Source organism: Palaemon carinicauda, chromosome 25 (genome assembly GCF_036898095.1).
Source record: "Palaemon carinicauda isolate YSFRI2023 chromosome 25, ASM3689809v2, whole genome shotgun sequence".
Classification (NCBI taxonomy): domain Eukaryota; kingdom Metazoa; phylum Arthropoda; class Malacostraca; order Decapoda; family Palaemonidae; genus Palaemon; species Palaemon carinicauda.
This window is the reverse complement of record NC_090749.1, coordinates 78,477,754-78,499,089: the sequence shown is the minus strand read 5'-3', so window position 1 is coordinate 78,499,089 and position 21,336 is coordinate 78,477,754. Positions and strand designations below refer to the sequence as shown.

At 36.6% G+C, this 21,336-nt stretch overlaps 1 pseudogene; it reads left to right on the top strand.

Annotated features, from left to right (window-relative positions):
* Positions 1 to 1,731: 1,731 nt before the first annotated feature.
* Positions 1,732 to 16,620, top strand: LOC137619082 (zinc finger protein 271-like; annotated as a pseudogene).
* Positions 16,621 to 21,336: the final 4,716 nt, after the last annotated feature.

Genomic DNA, 21,336 nt, shown 5'->3' with positions numbered 1-21,336 from the left:
ATCTTTGCCTAAAGAAACTCGTTCAGGTCAAACAGAGTTACAGTCCTAAGGAGAAGTGTATCCTATCTCTGGTTTATTTTGAATGGCAATACTTTCCTCATCTCAAACTACCCAGTCAAGGGTAGTGCTCAGGAGACATGATGGTGGGAAGCTCATTGAGGCCATTCGATTGGAAGCTCATCTCTCCTTGGCTTTTTTTTTTTTTTTTTTTTTTTTTTTTTTTTTTTTTTTTTTTTTTTTTTTTTTTTTTTTTTAAGGGCAGGACTGTGCCCCTTTCAAGCAATGTTATTTTGGAGTCTTTTCAAAGTTATATCAATTATTTGATTCCTAACTGATTTTCATAATTTAAAATCCCATTTAAAGAATTTCCTTAGCAAAACCCTTGTAGAACAGATTTTTCTTATCCATCCATGCATCCATCAATTAAAATCTCTTCTGCTCTAATCTTACTGGAACCAGAATGTACTTAAGGTCCCTGCGATGAACCTGGACCATCAAATATTATCCTTACTTTCTAGGATGCTGATGTACCTTTCCACATTGACATAGAAAATGTAAGGATTAAATTTCCACCTATTAAGCTGAAGCCATTGCAATGTTTTAATTGCTTTAGATTTCGGCAGCCCTCCAAAGTTTGTAGGAATGAAAAAAATATGTAATACTTGCTCCAATCCTTACCATGGAGAATGTACACTTGAGGCAAGGTGCTTGAACTGTAACTCTAATCAAAAGTCTTATGATAGGAGCTGCCAGCTATATAAGTTAGAAGTAGCTGCCCTCAATAAATCCAGTATTGAACATGCAAGCATGGGGTATTCCAAGAGACTGTTAGATAAATCAACTAGCTATGAGAAGACATTAAAAATAGGAAGAAAAGTTCCTCAAGAGACATCTAACCCACCTATTACTATAATTAGTTCTTGAAAAAGGACCTCAATCTACTGATAAAATGCTGCATGAGGAGACAAGAATATCTCCTCCTAAAGTTTTGCCACTGTGTATTATCAATAAGACATCGCCCCCCCCCCCCCCACCATCCATCCTTTATCCCCCATTACAAGGAACAGTACTAACCTCTCTCAGGCTGTGTACTTGCCTGATATGATGAGGGTTTCACTTAAAAGATAGTTATCAGGTGCACCTGAAGTGGCAAAGATGCTAAAACCTGTGTACCGCACGTGTATCACACACTCGTGCACTGTAACAGTATTTCTGTTTCCGCATTGATAAGCTGTTGATGCCTGTATATGCTTGTCTCATTGCGTTTGAATTTTTGTGCCATACTAGAATGGAACGGGTTGTATAAATGCTCATGCTCGCTCCAAATAAAGTTAGTTGCATTCGCTCCACTTTTCAGTTTATACTTAACTGGTGCATCAGAACAATGGTGACCACAGGAGTGTCCAACTCCTTCCCTCTTTCCGCCACACTGCTGTGTTATTGTTTGATGATGCCGCCCTAAGACACTGACTCTACTATCAACATAGCCCCTGAAACTACTGTCCTTCACCAGCGGAGAAGCGTTCACCTGCTTCCAGCATGCTGAAATCCAGTTTTACATCAAGGGCGTGACTCAGTAAAGTACCAAAGCAGATTACATCCTACGGCAATCCCAAGAACACTTTCCCGCCCTTAAGGAAATGACTAGTATCACGCCTTTTGGTATGGCTCCTACCTGAACCTGTGCGCGTTGTCATCACCGATGTCGATATTTTGCCCACGAAGGACATGATGAACAAAGTCCATGCCCATATAGACAACAACTTCACCACCTTCAAGTCCTCCATGTATGCCTCTACCCCTGACAAAGTAGAGAACTATTCAACATCTACTGAAAGTAACGTGAATGTGGTAGGACACAGGTGCCCACCACGTGACGTGCCGGAGCGACGACATAACCGCCCACCACTCGCTTACGACCTTTATAGCTGCTTACTGATGCCCATCGCCCACAGTTATGCTACTGTCACTCCAAATTTCAGGCTGCTGCGTAGAAATATGCGAATGGTTGTTAGTGGCTAAAAAAAGGTGTAAGTAGGCCATTGTTTGTGGCGGTGGCCTCCCCTGTCGCTAGTATTTTCTTTTCATATGACCTAGGTACGGGCGTGTGATGTTTGATAGACATGGTTGCTTATCTTGTTCTTCTGCCAAGACCCCTCTCCAGTACACGACATAGTTTGTCTGTTGATATCTTCATGGGACTAAGGGCTATGCCTAAAGATGCCCTGGATGTCTGCAGCTGAAATGGTGTATGGTGACCCGTTGGTCGTCCCTGCCAAATTTTTCCGTCTGCAACCTCCTCTGACATTCTCCAGCACGTACATCCCGTTGTGGGAAAATTTACTCCATCCCACCAGACTTACAAGTTCCCAGCTAAGCAACACATACCGACAGATCTGCACTTGGCAACTCATATTTTCCTGGGCAACTACACAAGCAAGCCACCATTGACGCCCCCTTTCACGGGCCCTTTCCTCGTGATCTGTAGTAGGCTTAAGGGGACCGTCTGCCATGGTGTTTTGACATAACTTTCAGACATCGAAAATCGTTTTAGTGCTTCTATGTATGCGTAAACATATTGTACATGCTTCCCAGAGGTTTCAGCCAATTAATTTTACAAATAACAAAGATATATCGGTCTTTAAATTATGTCATTCTTACTGTGTCCTCTGCATGGCTGAGTTTGACAAAATCGTCTTTGTGTGTTATTTTTGCTATTTATAGCCATTTTTCACTTATGTTTCGATATATCATACGTCTGGCCGAAATAGAAGGCATTGAAAGAGCGTAGTTGAACGAAATTTACTCCTACGAAAACAGAAGCCAAAGTTTCCAAAGATGTATAGAAATTATAATGCATGCGTTTGTTTACTTGAAGTTTGTATGTACATTGTGTTTTCACAATGTCCTCAGGAACTTTATAGCAAGGCCAATGTTACCTAAGGTCATAAAAAGAACAAATAGTTAATCATTTTTCCAAACAATGAAGATATAGCTGTCTTTAGATGATGACGTCATCCTTACTGCGTCGTCTGCATGACTGAGTTTGACAGACTCGAAGTTCTCTCTCTCTCTCTCTCTCTCTCTCTCTCTCTCTCTCTCTCTCTCTCTCTCTCTCTCGAATTATTGAAAACTGCCATTCATACAAATACTATAATTCTCTCTCTCTCTCTCTCTCTCTCTCTCTCTCTCTCTCCTCTCTCTCTCTCTCCTCTCTCTCTCTCTCTCTCTCTCGAATTACTTAAAACTGCCATTTATACAAATACTATAATAACAATGTTCAACTCTCATAGAATCAAATAATGGTTGATTCTCTCTCTCTCTCTCTCTCTCTCTCTCTCTCTCTCTCTCTCTCTCTCTCTCTCTCTCTCTCTCTCTCTCGAATTACTTAAAACTGCCATTTATACAAATACTATAATAACAATGTTCAACTCTCATAGAATCAAATAATGGTTGATTCTCTCTCTCTCTCTCTCTCTCTCTCTCTCTCTCTCTCTCTCTCTCTCTCTCTCAACCAAATGCTATTACTCCACAATTAAATTCATGATCTCTCTCTCTCTCTCTCTCTCTCTCTCTCTCTCTCTCTCTCTCTCTCTCTCTCTCTCTCTCTCTTACTCTTATGTTTTGAACTCTCGTACTTCTGGCAGAAATTAAAGGCATTGGTAGAGGGCAGGTAAATGAAAACTACCAGCTACGAGAACATCAGCAAAGTTTCCAAAGACATAGAAATTTTAATGCATGTGTTTATTTACTTGAAGTTCGTATGTAGATTGTGCTTTCACAACGTCCGCTGGAACTTTATAGCAATGCCAATGTTATATAAGGTGATAGAAATAACAAAAAGTAAGTGGAGAACAAGAAATAAGAACCAAGAAAGAGGGAAACATGAATAAGAGTAAAAAGCTGAAACCTGCTAACTAAAACACTGGCAACAATGAGAGATCGCTGGCAACTCGTAACATAGGAATAGTAAACTGAGGGTTCAAATACCTCGTTTAGGGTGCTTTTATGTAGGAATAAACAATAAAAGTTATCATAATAATAATATCTTGATTTCTTTAAGAAAAGAAGCGAAAATTTGTTGCAAATCTTTGGGACCTCATAACTCAAAAACATAGGCCTACTTATTCACACTTAGGCACATTTTTCTCACTTATTTGATGTTCGATATTAGAGAGAAAGATATCATTGAAAAGAAGAATAAAAATCCCACATTTTCGTCAGGCAAAATTTTGATTTCTTTTTAAATTTTTTTTCACGATTATTTTCCATCTAGACGAGGAAAAAAAAATAAAGATTCATAAAAAAAAACAAGGAAAATCAAAGTTCTGTCTGACAGAATTTTTCGGTTGATAGAGTAGTTTTTATGGTATAGGTTTCAATACAATTGGTATTATAGAAGTGAGGAAAAATGTACCTAATTTTTTTTTTCAAATCATGATTTTTGCTAATAAATCCAAAAGTTTTTGATCAAATGACTTGTAATTTTTATATGAAGGTATTATATATTTCTAAAACATATGTAGAAATTGTGTAATTTGGATCATTAATAAGAAATGGCGGACATGCCGGACGGTCCCCTTAAAGTATTCCTCCTCAACATACCTGGCAAAGAAGACTGGGTCCCATTTGATTGCCTACAACCTGCATATTTCCAGACAGCTCCCCACACCCCTACTGTACGCCTCTTATGGGCACTACGCTCTAATTCACATTGTCTTTTTAAGAGGGGGAGCCGTGTACCGCACGTGTATCAAACGCTCATACTCTGTATTGGTATTTCTGTTTTTTGTATATTGTTGTTATTGCTCTCCCCTCTAACTGATAGCCTGTTTATGCCTGTTACGCTTATCTCATTGTGTTTGATTTTTTTTGCTGTTCGTGACTGGAACAGTTTATATATATACTCATGCTCCATCCAAATAAAGTTAGTTGCATTCATTTTGATTTTCAGTTGTTACTTAACTAGTGGATCTGCACACCTGATAGCTCTCAACTCTTTAATTAGAAAAGAGAGAGACCTTCATCTCTCACCCCCTTCCATAAACAAAACAGTCATGACTTCAAATTAATAGCATATTTTGTCTATTGATGTTTCTGATCAACTGGAAAACAATTCACATAAATCAGAAATTGTCATTAAGGTTCACTATCACCCTCAACAATTAGGTCAAAAGAACATAATGAAGACAAATGTAAAACCTAATAGACCAAGACCCTCTCTAAAGAATCCTACAGGAAATAATGTAAAACCAAAAACTGCCAATGGGAAAACCTCATCCAAGATGTCTTCCAGAAATAAAACATAGTTTTTTCTTCCATTTTGCAATGGAATTGTCAGGGGGCGAGGGCCAAATATGAAACTCCTCTTTCATGAGCACTCCCCTATAATTGTTTGTATACAAGAGAGCAAGCTTGATGCTAATAGTCGACAGTATGTTGGCTATAGGAGACCATATGATCAGCAAGCAGGGAGCCATGGCTTAAGTCTCTTATACGTTCATCGAGATGTTCCCCAAATATCAGTCTATTTATGCACTTCTGAAGACAGTGGTTGTACAAATAGATATAGGGAGAAAATACACAATTTACTCGCTTAACTTGCCTCATATCATAACATTTTGTATGATAATTTAGTAAAGTGGTTTCAACAACTCCCTCAACCTTTTCTCTCACTGGGAGATTTCAATGGAAGACATACTTTATGAGGTGACATTTTAGCAAATGCCCACACACTTTCATGTCCTGACAGGTACCTTGTCATGCATTAACCTTTCTACTGGAAGCTCTAGCTGCCTTCTCAATTTTAATTGGAGAACATTAGATTATTGGCATACTAGTGATCATGTACCAATCATTATAAATGCCAACAATAACCCACCTTTACAGAGATTGCCACGATGAAACCTTGACAAAGCAGACTGGGATAGATTTTGTGAGCTAAGCAAAATTGGAGGAAATGCAGAACAGTTTGAAAGTGTTGATGATGCCATAGATTTAGTGAATGAAACTCGCCATACAGCAGGAGTCAATTTGATTCCCAAAACAACAGGGTTATTCAAATGCTGACCACTTCCCTGGTCTTTAGAACTAAATTTCTTGCACAGACCCACCATGAAGAAGCGAATTTGATATGCAAACAAATATAGAGCACAGTTTCATCATGCCATGAAAGAAGCTAGGAGCCAGTCTTGTAAAACTTTTTTTCCTCAGTCAACAGTAGAACCTTACAATCTTGTAAATGGAGGAAAGTAAAAAAGATAGCAGGCAAATTCACCCCCAACCCACCCCCGATGTTGAAGGTGAATGGTCACTGTGTGACTGGAGCAACTGAGGTTAGCAATGCCTTGGCCAATCATTGTTCCAATGTATCATGCAAGTATGAAGTAGCTCCTGGTCACTAGTATGGAAGGAGATAAGAGCGGAAAGTGCTAAATTTTACAAAAGAAAAGGAGGAATCATACAATACTCCTTCTACTGAAATGTACCTGTTAATACTAACTTATTTACTTAAACCATTATTATCAAAATATGGCATGATCATAGTTATCCAAGTGTTTAAGAAGCAGCTCCTGGTCAATATTATAGAAGCATAGAAAAATGGAAAACACTAACTTTTACAAAAGAAAAGGAGGAATCTTACAATGGCCTTTTTACTGAAGTGTACCCATTAATACTAAGTTATTTATTTTAAGCATTATTAACAGAATATGGCATGATCATAGTTATCCAAGTGTTTTTGAACTAGCCATTATTTTAGCCTTTTTAAAACCTGGTAAGAATTAGTTTTTAGCAGCAAGCTATCAACCAGTTGCATTAACATCTTGTTTATGTAAGGTCATGGAGAAGATGGTCAATGCAATACTGGTGAGTTACCTGGAGAGGATGTGTATTTTATCACGTATCCAGCGTGGATTTAGAAAGATGCATTCAACCACTGATGTGTTGGTACTACTTAAGTCTTCTATTTTTGAAAACTTTGCTTTGAAACAGCACCATGAAACAGTCGATTTTGACCTTGAAAATGCATATGAAACTTCATGGAGATAAGGTATACTCAAAACCATTCTTGAATATAGATTAATAGGAGAGTTACCATTGTTCATTCAATTGTTTGTGTCACATAAATTTTTTATAGTGAGTGGGGGAAACTGTCTGAGAGGAAATGTCAGGAAGAAGGAGTTCCCCATGGTAGTGTGCTGAGTGTAACCTTACTTCACTAGTTATAAATGGGATATCCTCTGTCATTCCCATGATATTCTCTCTACACTATTTATAGATAATCTTTCCATATCACTTCCTAGAGCTAGAATGGCAATGATTGAGAGAAAACTACAACTAAATTGACAAATTTATTCTGTGAGCTAACATGAATGGATTTAAGTTTTCGACAAGCAAAAATGTTGTTGTCCAGTTTTCCCGTATTCGGGGAGTACATCCAGACCCTGATATGTACAGTATATAAAAGGGTCAATGGATCCCATGTGTAAGTGAAGCTAGGTTTCTACGATTGATATTTGATTGAAGGCTGACATGGGTTCCTCACTTAAAAAAATTAGAAGTAAAATGTCTTGATGCTCAGAAGTTTTAAAAAGTCTTTTCCGTATATCATGGGAGGCAGACCACAAAACTATTTTGAAGTAATACAAGACTTTAATTTTATCAAAAAAGTAGGTGTGTGAGATATACTCTTCAGCCACCCCAAGCTCATAAAAGATTTTAGATTCTATACACCCTACTGATATCAGATTGGCAACAGGAGCATTTAGAACTTTGCCTATCCCAAACCTCCTTTGATGACACGAGAGAATTACCTTTAGACTTTTACCGAAAGTCTTCAATTATTCGAAATTGCTTTAGGTTGCAAAGACTTCCTAATTTTTTTGCCTATCGGACTGCACTCCTAGTAAGGCACTGTAGATATTTGGAGTTGCACCCTAAATCTCCTCAACTGTATGGTTTACATGTGAAACAATTACTAGACAGTCTTGATATGGTTAGAATTAACACACTTCCATTTAAGATCTCATCAACCACTCCATGAAAATTACCAGAGATATCTTTCTGTAAATATTTTATTGATATAGAGAAGAACATGCCTGACTTAGAAGCCAGGTTTCTTTTTATGGAACATGTTGCAGAACATAGGGAATCATCTTTAATATACATGGTAGGCCACAAAAAGAGGGGCAAAAATAAACTCCTATTTTTCATGAAAATATGTTTTTTCTTTCTTTTTTCAGTTGAGGTATACAGAAGACCTGCAAGTTTTATCTGACAGCAGGATAGACCACCACGATCACTTTTCAGTGGAAGAGAGTACCAGAATTGTGAATCTGTATTTTGCAACTAAGTCACCTGCACTGGTTAAAGATAGTTTTGACGCGAACATCCTGAGAAGAAAATTCCATATTGTCAAACTATCACACGCTTGGTAGAAAGGTTCAGAAACGCTGGAAGTGAGAAAAGCAACAACAAAGGCCATTGTGGTCCAAAAGTCACAGTGAAGATGCCAGCAAACATTACAGATGTCAGGGACCACTTAAAACATGTCCACTAGACCGCTGTGACAAGAAATGGGCATTTCCAGGCCATCTGTGTGCTGAATCATTCACAGTGACTTAAAGCTGTTTCCTTACAAGGTTCAGATTCTTCAAGTACAAACCATTAGTGAGTGTATTGAGAATGACCCTCAAGTTTTGGACTGTGTTTGCTTCAGCAGCAAGGTGCACTTCCATTTTAGTGGACATGTGAATAAGCAAAACTCAGGGTTTTGGGCCAATGAACAGCCTCATGATCATGTTGAAAAACCTTTTAAGTGTAGAAAAAATTACCGTGTGGTGTGCACTTGGAAAGAATCGTATTTTTGGGCCACACTTCTTTAAAGAAGAATGGTCATCGAGTGACAGTGAATTCAGACCGATACATCAAAATGCTTCAAAGACGCTTCATTAAAGTATTAAGGAGAAGAGGTTTTGATATGAACACCATTATGTTTCAACAGGATGGTGCACCACCTCATTGTTCTGACTGCACTCTTCAGTACCTTAGGCAACACTTTCCAGGTGATCATTTAATCTCAAGGAGGAACGACCGACAATCCATAGCCGCCCTACTCCTCTGATCTCAGACCGCTGGATTACCTTCTATGAGGATACCTGAAGGAGAGAATGTATGTGGATAATCACGACACAGTTGACAGACTGAAAAGAAATATAAGGAGAGAGAGCCAGAGAATTCCTAACGACATGTTGGAGAGAGCTGTCATTAATATCAGTGTGAGAGTGGCGAATGTCATCTAGTAGTGAGGGGCCTGGATCAAACATACCATAAATCAATGACTACAGTAGCCAGAAATTTATCAATTTGAAAATACTTTTGTACAATAAATCTTTGAACATTGTCCACGTCTGGTGAAAAAATCTGCTAAAAATTCATACATTTGTAGAAACTAACAATTTTGTTTAGTCCTTTTTGTGGCCCACCCTGTTTATTGATGCTCTTAATCTGATGGTGGTATTGGATTTGGAGCATATAGTAATGCTTTTAATTGTAGAGGTGCACTTCTCTAGAATTTTCTGTATTTACTGACGAATTATTTGGCATACTAATCGCTAAAAATATAGTGTTGAAAGATTAAGGCAATTTTACCATTTTTAGTAATGCAAGAAGTGTCCTACAAGCTTTTAGAAGTTTTTATTTCTAGTAATCCTTTAGTTTAAAGATTTTTAGAGTGGCTTTTTATTATTAGACTGAAAGGTATAACAGTTCGATTTTGCTTGGTTCTAGAATATCTAGGTGTGTTTGGAAACAAGAAGGCCGATTTACTGGCAAAGAATACTGCAGTTGAATTGCTACTAAGAAGGTATACCATTCTCTATAATTATTTTTTTTTACCTAGCATTAAGAATTTTACATATAATAATTGGCAACAGCATTGGGATAGTTTAGATGAAAATATGATAAGAGAAATAACGAATGTTATATTCCCTTGGAAGTATAACATGATGACCCAAAAGTGGAGGACTACTCTTTGTTGTATCTGCATTGTTCACACTTGGTTGATACTTGAGTGTCTGCTGGTTGGCCAACACCAACCATATTGCAACGCCTGTTTGGTATCCTTAACAGTGAGGTATTTGTTGACTGAATGCCCCATGTATAGTACCGAAAGAAATAGATATCTGTTTGAGGCTTGATGTGAGGATGGCAGGTTCATCCTTGCCAAGATTCTTGGGCAAGATATGTTTCATCGTGCCAGCATTGTTTTTAGATTTATTTCCAAAGCAGGTCTTCTAAAAGCTATGTAAATTTTTTCAGTACATCCTCACATAATGGTTTTAAAGATATTGGTGTCAATGACCTCAATGATAAGATGTCAGTGAATTTTAAAACAATCAATCAACCATAGTAAAGAGCTCAGGTTTGTTTAGTTCCTAAAAGATACAAAATACTTCCAAATGAGTCGGTTGTTGTGTAATCATGTCTTATTGGATTCCCTGTTCTAGCCTTTCACAGGAAAGTTATTCAAGACCATACACCACTTAAACCCGAAGCGTATATCAAAATTTTCATATCCTAATGTTTTTTCAGATTTTTTTGTGCGAGTGTACCACGATTATATAAGGATAATTATTTCTGTGCAAATAGGCCCTGACAAGAGCTTAAGAGCTGTGAAATTTGCCTCTAAACCAACCAGTGATCGAATCATAAGTGAAGCTACTTGCACATCTGTTAACCAACTACCAGAATACTTACAAGATTATTTGGTAGTATGTGGCATAAAGAGGCAAAACCTGATAAATGGGAGCCAGGAGTGTTGGTGAAAATGGCAAATTAGGTGATCAGACTGGCTGCAATAATTACAGACTCATCACACTTACGTCAGTTGTCATGAATATATATATTATCCTCATCCTAAAAAGACTTAAAGAGAAAGATTGATGAACAAGAAGTATTTCAATAAGGTAACATGAAAAAGCCTTTGATAGCGTGCACTTGCCAATTTTGCGGAGAATCCCGCGCTGTTATGGAGTTCCTCTTAAATATATAAATTTGATTAAGTTTGTTCATGAGCATAGCAAGTGCAAAGTTTATGTTAATGGGGTCCTATAAAACGAATTTCCAGTGAACAGTGGAGCACTCCAAGGGAATGTGTTGTCATCTATGTTGTTTATCTTCATGGATTTTGTAATGCATAGAACTGTTGGGGATGGTGGTGAAGGATTAGACTGGATTAGTCACATGGAATTAGCGGACCTAGAGTATGCTGGTGACGCTGTCCTTATTAGCAAAATGCCACAGGGCTTGCACAGCTTCCTTACTAGAATGCATGAAATATCACATAAGGTTGGGCTCAAAGTAAATAGAAGAAAGACAGATATGATGAGAACAGAATATGCAATGGAAGATGAAATATCATTAGAAGTAGAAAGGATTCATGATGTGGAATCATTTAATTATTTAGGAACTATGATCACTAATACTTTGGAATTGGGGTTTAATGAAAGATTGAAATAAGCAAATTAGACAATAGCTAAGTTAGGTAAAATTTGGAAATCAAATCACCTGAGATTACACATAAAAATCAGGCTATAGATAAGTTTAGTGAGATCTGTGTCACTGTATGGCCATGAGTCTTGGTATGACATTAAAACAATATCCAACAGATTTTGTACATTTGAGAACAAAGCCTCTAAAGAATATTGAGAATTGAATGGCATGACAGAATTGGAAATACTGAAGAGAGATTACTCAAGAACCATATGTGGATGAGATCATGGTGATGGGTACTTGGATATATTTTGGGCATGCTCTTCGCACTCCTCAAGAGAGATTAGTTCACCAAACTTTCAACTAGGCTCTACAGGGCATTAGAAGAGTTACGAAGACCAAGGCCTACATGGTTGAGGACTCTTAAGCATGAAGTAGGAGATGATGAATGGAGAAGTATTGATTTAAAAGCTCAAGACAGAGATGACTGGCAAAATCTAACAGAGGCCCCTTGCGTCACTAGGCATAGGAGATGAATATCATGCTAGGCGGTATGCACCCTGTTAGGCAATATAACTATCGTGCTCGGCAGTATATCCACCGTGCTAGGCAGTAAATCTTAGCAATGCACGTTTCCCTGGCGAAGTAAAAAGAACTTTGGTTGTGGAGGAAATGACCCCCTATATCTCGATGAAGTCACAGGCAGTAGGGTGAAGAATTGGGTTTAAGGGGAGAGATAAACTGTGTCTTCGGCTTCTACTCTTGATGTCTGGTGGATAATCTTACAGGAATTATTATGGTTTGGCAGAGGTCACTTGCCTTAGTTAGAGAGGTATTGCACATCACAAGAAACTGGCTCTCCTTTGATGTATCTAGGCAGAGAATCCTCTATGGATTTATTCACTCAATGGAAAGAGAAGATGACAGAATGGTCCCGAGTCCCGGGCGTAGCTTTGTGCTAAGAATCTCCCGGTTTATAAATTCTAAAGAAAAATGGAAAATTGGTAATTGGAATGTTAGAACCATGAATGAGAATGGAAAGTTACAGCAAGTGGAGAATGATTTTGTGAAATATAGCTTATATATCTAAGCCCTAGGTGAAACAGATTGTAAGAGGATTGGAAAATGACTGTGATTTAAATATGTCATATGTGGCTGAAGGGAGTAAAATCACTGGATATAGAATAATTTCTATATGATTCCTAAGATTAAAAGACTCTTATTTACATTCAAGGCAAATAACAAAAAACTAAGTAACCAGAAATAGACTTCCTTATTAGAGTCATTCAAGTCGAAAAGTCCTTTTATGATCAAGGTTTTGAAATGTAAGGGAAAATTTTGCAAATAACATCCTTTCTTTTTTGTAGGTAGGACAGACAGTCTCATATGAAGATTGTTGTTTTCTCTATCAATGTTAAAAATTAATTATTCACTGGCATCCAAGATTCATTATTCTGTGTTTATTTCTATATTTTTTAAGGAATTACGTCTGAACTTTACCTGATTCTTTCCCAATATATTTTAGACACCACTTTTTATTATCTTTTTATAATCAGAGTATACATTTTTTCTGCATGCGTTGAATATTACAGTTTAATTATGCTGCTGTTTTCATTACTATTAGTATCATATTTGGCATCAATGTTTTATGTTAGACAGTTCTTATTGTTTTCTTTCGGGTGATACCTTTCAATGTAAAGGCAGGGATTTGGCTAGAGCAAAGAATTGAAGATTTTCTTTGTTGAATCAGATTTTGTTATCGACAATATTGTATGACTTGTTCTTCTCATGTAGTGTATTTCAATTTCAGATCACAGTATTCTAGTTGGAGGTAAAGCGCTTCAGGACCTTCCGTGTTGGTTATAATAGATATATTACGCATATTGTATAAAAGGAAATGCATTACAGAAGACTTTGAATTAACATTTGTTAGGTTTTAAAAATAATGTGTTTTAATATATGCCAACTTAATTAAGAGAAATTCCACTAATATACTTTTAAAATTCTCGCTATGAGAATTATATCTTAATTATCCTTACCTCTCCTCAAAGATTGTATATATGCACAGAAATCAAGCTTAGACTAGAATTTCTGAAATCTGTAAAATTGTTGCAGAACACTTGTGGGAATCATTAGTTAAGGTGGAGGAAGAGAGAGTTAAGCTGTGTTGAATTTGAAGTTGAAGATGGCTCACAAAGGGCTCACATATATGAGAGACCATTAAATAGTAAAAGTAGTTATAATAATAACAATAAACTAGGGGAACTCTTCCCTAAAGAAACTACTTGGTTAGAGGGCTCTTTGCATCTACTGGTAGAGGCAGAAAGGTGTCTCAGCACTGCTATCCAACAAGGAACCAAAAAATATTAAGAAATAAGAAGCAATTCACTTATGACGAGTGCCAGAGTACATTTATCAGATTATATTCTTTGAAAGTTCATTTGAGAACTCACAGGAGTGAGAAACCTTTTTCTTGCCCTGAATGTTCAAGTAGTTTTTCCCAATCATCTACTCTTAAAAATCACACGAGAACTCACACGGGTGAGAAGCCTTTTTCCTGCCCTGAATGTCCAAGTAGTTTTTCCCTTTCACGTAATCTTAAAATTCACAAGAGAAATTACACAGGTGAGAAGCCTTTTTCTTGTCCTGAATGTCCAAGTAGTTTTTCCCTTTCACGTAATCTTAAAATTCACAAGAGAAATTACACAGGTGAGAAACCTTTTTCTTGTCCTGAATGTCCAAGTAGTTTTTCCCAATCATCTACTCTTAAAAAGCACATGAGAACTCACATGAGTGAGAAGCCTTTTTCTTGCCCTGAATGACCAAGTAGTTTTTCACATTCAGGTAATCTTAAGATTCACATGAGAACTCACACGGGTGAGAAGCCTTTTTCTTGCCCTGAATGTCCAAGTAGTTTTTCCCTTTCATGTAATCTTAAAATCACATGAGAAAGAATACGGGTAAGAAGCCTTTTTCCTGCCCTGAATGTCCAAGTAGTTTTTCCCAGTCATCTACTCTTAAAAATCACACGAGAACTCACACGGGGGAGAAGCCTTTTTCCTGCCCTGAATATCCAAGTAGTTTTTCCCTTTCACGTAATCTTCAAGTTCACATAAGAAATTACACAGGTGAGAAGCCTTTTTCTTGTCCTGAATGTCCAAGTAGTTTTTCCCAATCATCTACTCTTAAAAAGCACATGAGAACTCACATGGGTGAGAGGCCTTTTTCTTGCCCTGATTGTCCAAGCAGTTTTTCCCAATCATCTACTCTTAAAAATCACATGAGAACTCACACGGGTGAGAAGCCTTTTTCCTGCCCTGAATGTCCAAGTAGTTTTTCCCTTTCATGTAATCTTAAAACTCTTATGAGAAAGCACACGGGTAAGAAGTCTTTTTCCTGCCCTGAATGTCCAAATAGTTTTTCCCAATCATCTACTCTTAAAAATCACATGAGAACTCACACGGGTGAGAAGCCTTTTTCCTGCCCTGAATGTCCAAGTAGTTTTTCCCAATCATCTACTCTTAACAATCACTTATGAACTCACACGGGGGAGAAGCCTTTTTCCTGCCCTGAATGTCCAAGTAGTTTTTCCCAATCATCTACTCTTAAAGAGCACATGAGAACTCACATGGGTGAGAAGCCTTTTTCTTGCCCTGAATGTCCAAGTAGTTTTCCCCGATCGTCTACTCCTAAAACTCACAGGAGAACTCACACGGGTGAGAAGCCTTTTTCCTGCCCTGAATGTCCAAATAGTTTTTCCCTTTCACGTAATCTTAAAATTCACATGAGAAATTACACAGGTGAGAAGCCTTCTTCTTGTCCTGAATGTTCAAGTAGTTTTTCCCAATCATCTACTCTTAAAAAGCACATGAGAACTCACATGGGTGAGAAGCCTTTTTCTTGCCCTTAATGTTCAAGTAGTTTTTCCCGATCATCTACTCTTAAAGAGCACATGAGAACTCACATGGGTGAGAAGCCTTTTTCTTGCCCTGAATGTCCAAGTAGTTTTTTCCCGATCATCTACTCTTAAAACTCACATGAGAACTCACACGGGGGAGAAGCCTTTTTCCTGCCCTGAATGTCCAAGTAGTTTTGCCCTTTCACGTAATCTTAAAATTCACATGAGAAATTACACAGGTGAGAAGCCTTCTTCTTGTCCTGAATGTTCAAGTAGTTTTTCCCAATCATCTACTCTTAAAAAGCACATGAGAACTCACATGGGTGAGAAGCCTTTTTCTTGCCCTGAATGTCAAAGTAGTTTTTCCCGATCATCTACTCTTAAAACTCACATGAGAACTCACACGGGTGAGAAGCCTTTTTCTTGCCCTGAATGTCCAAGTAGTTTTTCCCAATCATCTACTCTCAAAAAGCACATGAGAACTCACATGGGTGAGAAGCCTTTTTCTTGCCCTGAATGTCAAAGTAGTTTTTCCCGATCATCTACTCTTAAAACTCACATGAGAACTCACATGGGTGAGAAGCCTTTTTCTTGCCCTGAATGTCCAAGTAGTTTTTCCCAATCATCTACTCTCAAAAAGCACATGAGAACTCACATGGGTGAGAAGCCTTTTTCTTGCCCTGAATGTCCAAGTAGTTTTTCCCAATCATCTACTCTCAAAAAGCACATGAGAACTCACATGGGTGAGAAGCCTTTTTCTTGCCCTGAATGTCCAAGTAGTTTTTCCCGATCATCTACTCTTAAAACTCACATGAGAACTCACACGGGTGAGAAGCCTTTTTCTTGCCCTGAATGTCCAAGTAGTTTTTCCCATTCAGGTAATCTTAAGATTCACATGAGAACTCACATGGGTGAGAAGCCTATTTCTTGCCCTGATTGTCCAAGTAGTTTTTTCCTAATCATATACTCTTAAAAAGCACATGAGAAGTCACAAAGGTGAGAAAACATTCCTTGGCCCTAAATGTCCCAGTCGTTTTTCCTTGCCTGGATCCCACAAAAAGCAAATGCTGTCACATGAGTGTAGAAAGCTGCTAATTTGTTCAGGATGGGAAAGTAGTTTATCCAAGATAATCTTCTACAAACTTCCTATGAAAAGAAGGAATACCATTCGTTTCCCACGGCTGACTAATCTCAAAGTGATGGAACAAATACGCAATAAACATAAGTGAACCCCTAATACAGAATGTTAACCGAGCTCAGAGGTATTGGAAGTTCTTCTAATTCTGTTGGTCCCGAATTTGAATTTTTGCTTGATTTTGTAGTTTTTGTCATTAGGTTTTATAAGACTTACCTCACCCATTGTTCTATTCTTTTAATAATCAGATTTTATTATTGAGAAAAATGATTGGATTTCATCAATCGTAACTCATCCAGGTACTGTCCAGAAGTAATGCTCTATGTTTTGAGTGATAGGTTTCTATCATTGATAACCAATTCAAGTATTGACCAGATGTAATTGTCTAGGTTTTTTCAATTTTTTTAGTGAGGTGTTTAACTGGTAGACCATTATTTTGTAATTTCAAGTTTCCTTTGAATTTAGAGCCTGGTTATATTAAATCTAGACAATTATTTTGTAATCCTAAGCTTGTTCTGAATTAATATCGTGATTATTGTAATAGTACACCATTATTTTCTACGTTTATGCCATAAGCTAATTAATATACTTGTTATTTAAAACCTAGACCAATAGTTTGTAAAATAAAGCTTGCCCTAAATTTAAACCCTTTCAATTTAAATGTAAACCATTATTTGTATTGCTAAGTTTGCTTGTGAATAAAATCCTGCTTTAAAAAGAAAGGTAGACTATTATTTTATCATTTAAAGTTTGCTTTAGAATAATATCCTGGTTAATTTAAAGGTAGACAATTATTTTGTAACTCCAAGTTTGATTTGAATGAATGTCCTGGTTAATGTAAATTTAGACCATTATTTTGTAATTCTAAGCTTTTCTTAATGAATATCTTGGTTATTTTGAAGGTTTACTATTATTTTGTAAGTCTATGCTGCTTTGAATTAATATCCTGGTTTATGTAAATGTAGATCGCTATTTTGTAATTTTAAGCTTGCTTTGAATTAACATCCTGGTCAATGTAGAGGCAGATCATTATTTTGGAATTTTAAGGTTTCTCTCAAATAATATCCTGGTTATTTTAACGGTAGAACATCATTTCATATTTTTAAGCTTGCTTCAAATTAATACAATGGCTATTGCTGAAGTAGAATATTATTTTCAGCATAAAGCTTCCTAAGAAATAATATCCTGTAATCAAACTACAATAAGAATTAATGTGATTTTCCTCTTCTTTATCCATTTGATTAATTTTCTAGGATTATAACCATTCTCTGCACATTCAAGTAGTGACTGTTCCTACATTACTACACACCTCCATCTTTTATATGGAAATATTCCCTGGCCCAGCTGGAAAGGAAATTTAAACCTCTGAAATGGGGTAGTTTGTCAATATCAGTTTCTTGATCGCTAGAATGAAGTTTATAGATTATTTTTTCAATTAAAAAAATTAAATAATGATCATAATTAAGTTATCATAAAAGTACAAACTTACAAAAACAGGAGAAATTATAAGCTGTTTTATAAAAACATAAGGTGTAGAAGACATTCACAAACACTTTACAACAATCATTTTTTATACACGCCTAAACACTACTGCACATTCGATAATTATATAAAAATTTCATATTACACAACTTACTTTTAATTAGGTATTGATGGGTCGAGCTCTACCCGATGGTATCTCAGAAATAGCACAAGGAAAAGAGCTGAGATGAAATGCGTCCTCACCCGACTGCTGCACACACTGAACTGAGGTCTCTCAGGTCAATATCACTCACAACCAATACGAATGAAAAATTATGGCAAAAAACCTGATTTTTTTTTTTTTAACCTCGCGCCTATCCAGGGATTTATATAAAGCAAGAACTAAGGTTGGTGAAACAGGAGATAGACTTCACAAGTGCTGATTGCCACTGTGGTAAATTACTCTGGACTATGGATCATATCCTCCACTACTACCTGCTGGGACCTGCATGTTGTGTTGTAGATCTGCAGAAAGCAAATGACAGAGCCATCTATTGGATACAAGAGTGATGACTGATATGCAGTAATCTTTTTAAATAGAGTTTGATGACAATATAGATTTAAGCAAATAGTGATTCTTTTTCAGAAATATATCAAAGTATAGAATAATAAAAAACTAATCATACAATTTGTCTTTATTTATTGTTAGAATTATTAAAATTATTATTATTCTTTGGAGAAGACCTTTTCAAGTTCCTCACAATTCCTCAATACAAAATGGAGGTAAGGTTTACAACGATGACATTGATGGGCAATTCACGTAATTCCTGAATCATATTATTGGTTCCTAATTGCTCATTCCACAAAATAAGTTTGCGTGCACTTTATCCCGTTAATAGATAGGTGCAAAGATTATAAACTTATACTCATTATTGTAATTGAGTTTTTATTTATGAGCTATAAACAGAATTCTTTGTGGGAATTTTAATCTTTAATTTTTGCACCAATTTCTAATAATAATATGATGGAGACCTTATGCTTCAGAGTTGAATTTCTTCGTTTGCAAGTTCATTTATCAAGAAACAGCTGTTATAGAGATTAATTTATCCCCCAGGCCAATAAACCTAACACATTCCTTTTGTTTGATATCTTATCAAATTCAAATAAGATTTTCAATCTAATTATCATAGAAATCTTAAAAATGCTATGAGCACCATTGTAATGTATGCAGGGAAATAGATGAAACAAAATAGAGTAAGATAAACATAATATTTAAGTTACATTAGGACTACTTTTTTTAATCATACCAGAGAGCATATTTTAAAATTTGCGAAGTGATGTTTTATGATAAATCATATAATCATGTGTCAGTTACAACAACATTTCCAATCCTTTGGATACATCTGAAAGTTAGCCTGATCATGGTGATAGTGACAGCAGCAAGGTAGCCACTGCCTCTTTGTTTTAGTTCTGTGGACTAAAACATCCCCATAGATCAGTTTGTCCTGCCAGTTGGTGCTGGAGGAAAGTTTGTCATTCAAAATTGGCCTTCAATTCACTGTTAGACACACTTGCTACATCTTAAACTGCACCAGCCATTCATCATCTGGCTATAGTCACAGTAACAGTCAGTGATCATTTAGTTAAAGTTCTCATTAATACAGCTAATTCGGATACCTTCATCAGTATAATGTTAGCTGCCTTAATCCATCAAACTTTATCAGAGATCAACCATTATCTCTATGGCCTCCTCTAGCCTCTCTATAAAATGAAAGGATACCGTCTATCCAGTGTCAAAATTCAGGAGCTCAAGCAAGGTTTATAAATATAAGAGGTCTTCTCAGGCCACCTTAGTGCGCAGGTAGCCGGATGGTGGGAGTTGGGTCGGTCAGAGCGATGACGTCACTCAGACTTAACCATGGCTGAGTAAGCTGTGGAACTTCCATAAGAAAATAAAGGAACCATGCTCTCTGCTTTGTATTTTTCAATCTTTTCAAAGATTTATATTTTATTCTTTTAGGATAATAAAAGTAAGATTACAAATACATAACTTTATTACACTCAAACATCCAAACAAATATTTGATGATGTTAATAACTGAAATTTGTCGAGCAACAGACAGTTTAAATTCATAAAATAAATAATGATATATACACAATATATATTTCAGTTATGTTCTATATCACGTTGCGAGCTTTTTCATTTTATTTTGTGCTTTTCTTGCTGAACTAATATTCTTATTTAAAACACGAATTCTAAAAAATGTACGACATCTAACAAAAAATTTAATCACTTCGTATGGTAATGGGATATTGCTTTTAAAACACTCGCTAATCAAATCAGTCAATTTATCTGTCGCTCCTTTTCCAGGTTTTAGATATTTTTCCCCATGATGACAAAGAAACATTTTTTCACGTTTTTAAATGCACCAAAAATTCTTCGCTTGGTTGCATTAGTTTTCTATCTCTTGCACTTATGGCACCAATCCACGTGCCATCTCCCTTCGTCGCTACAGTTCCAAGGAATTCATATTCAGGAAACTTACGAGCTATATAACCACCTACGTATTGTAAGCCTCCATCTTCCATCGCTTTCCCTAATGCTTCTTCTTCAGTGTCAAATTCTACATATTCATCATTTTGCAAATCATTAACAAATTCCACTGGCAAACAAAACAGCATTGTCGATAGACTCGGCTCTTTTTTAATAGAAGTTTCTTCATCTACAAAGTATGCGCTTTGTTCAACAGGAAAACTGGAAAATGAGCCTGACGTCATCATATCACTATTGCAACTTTCAACGTTGCAGTTTGATCCTAAGAGTTTGCTGTCTTTTCCTAGAATGTGGGCTCAGACTCGGTGCTTAAATGCGACGGGTGATGGGTGTTGATGGCATGCACCCATCTGTCTTATGCAGCCAAAAAAGTGTTCAAGACCATTTTGATTTAGCATATAAGTGAGAATATATTATGATGTATCAAATTTAGCTTTGACCATTTTCAGCAGCTTCATTAGAGAATTGCACGATATAATTAAGCCTTTTTGGAAAGGATAGAGCCTATTGCTTTTAATTACTTTCATTTCTTTAGATACTCGAATCATATCTTGCAACGTTTTATTTTATAGGTCCAGATTCATCCCATAGGCATTTCTTGATGCGGCTTCCTATCACGAGGTACTCGAGAATTGAATAAATCGAACCAAGTATCTACAAGATATATAAACTGAGTTGTGGTTTCCCAATGCTTATCTTCAAGCAGACCTTTGTTACCGAAATACTGAAGGCATTATATGTTGTTTCGGACAGTAATTGCACCGCTAGTTTAACATTCATGCGTTGCATACCCATA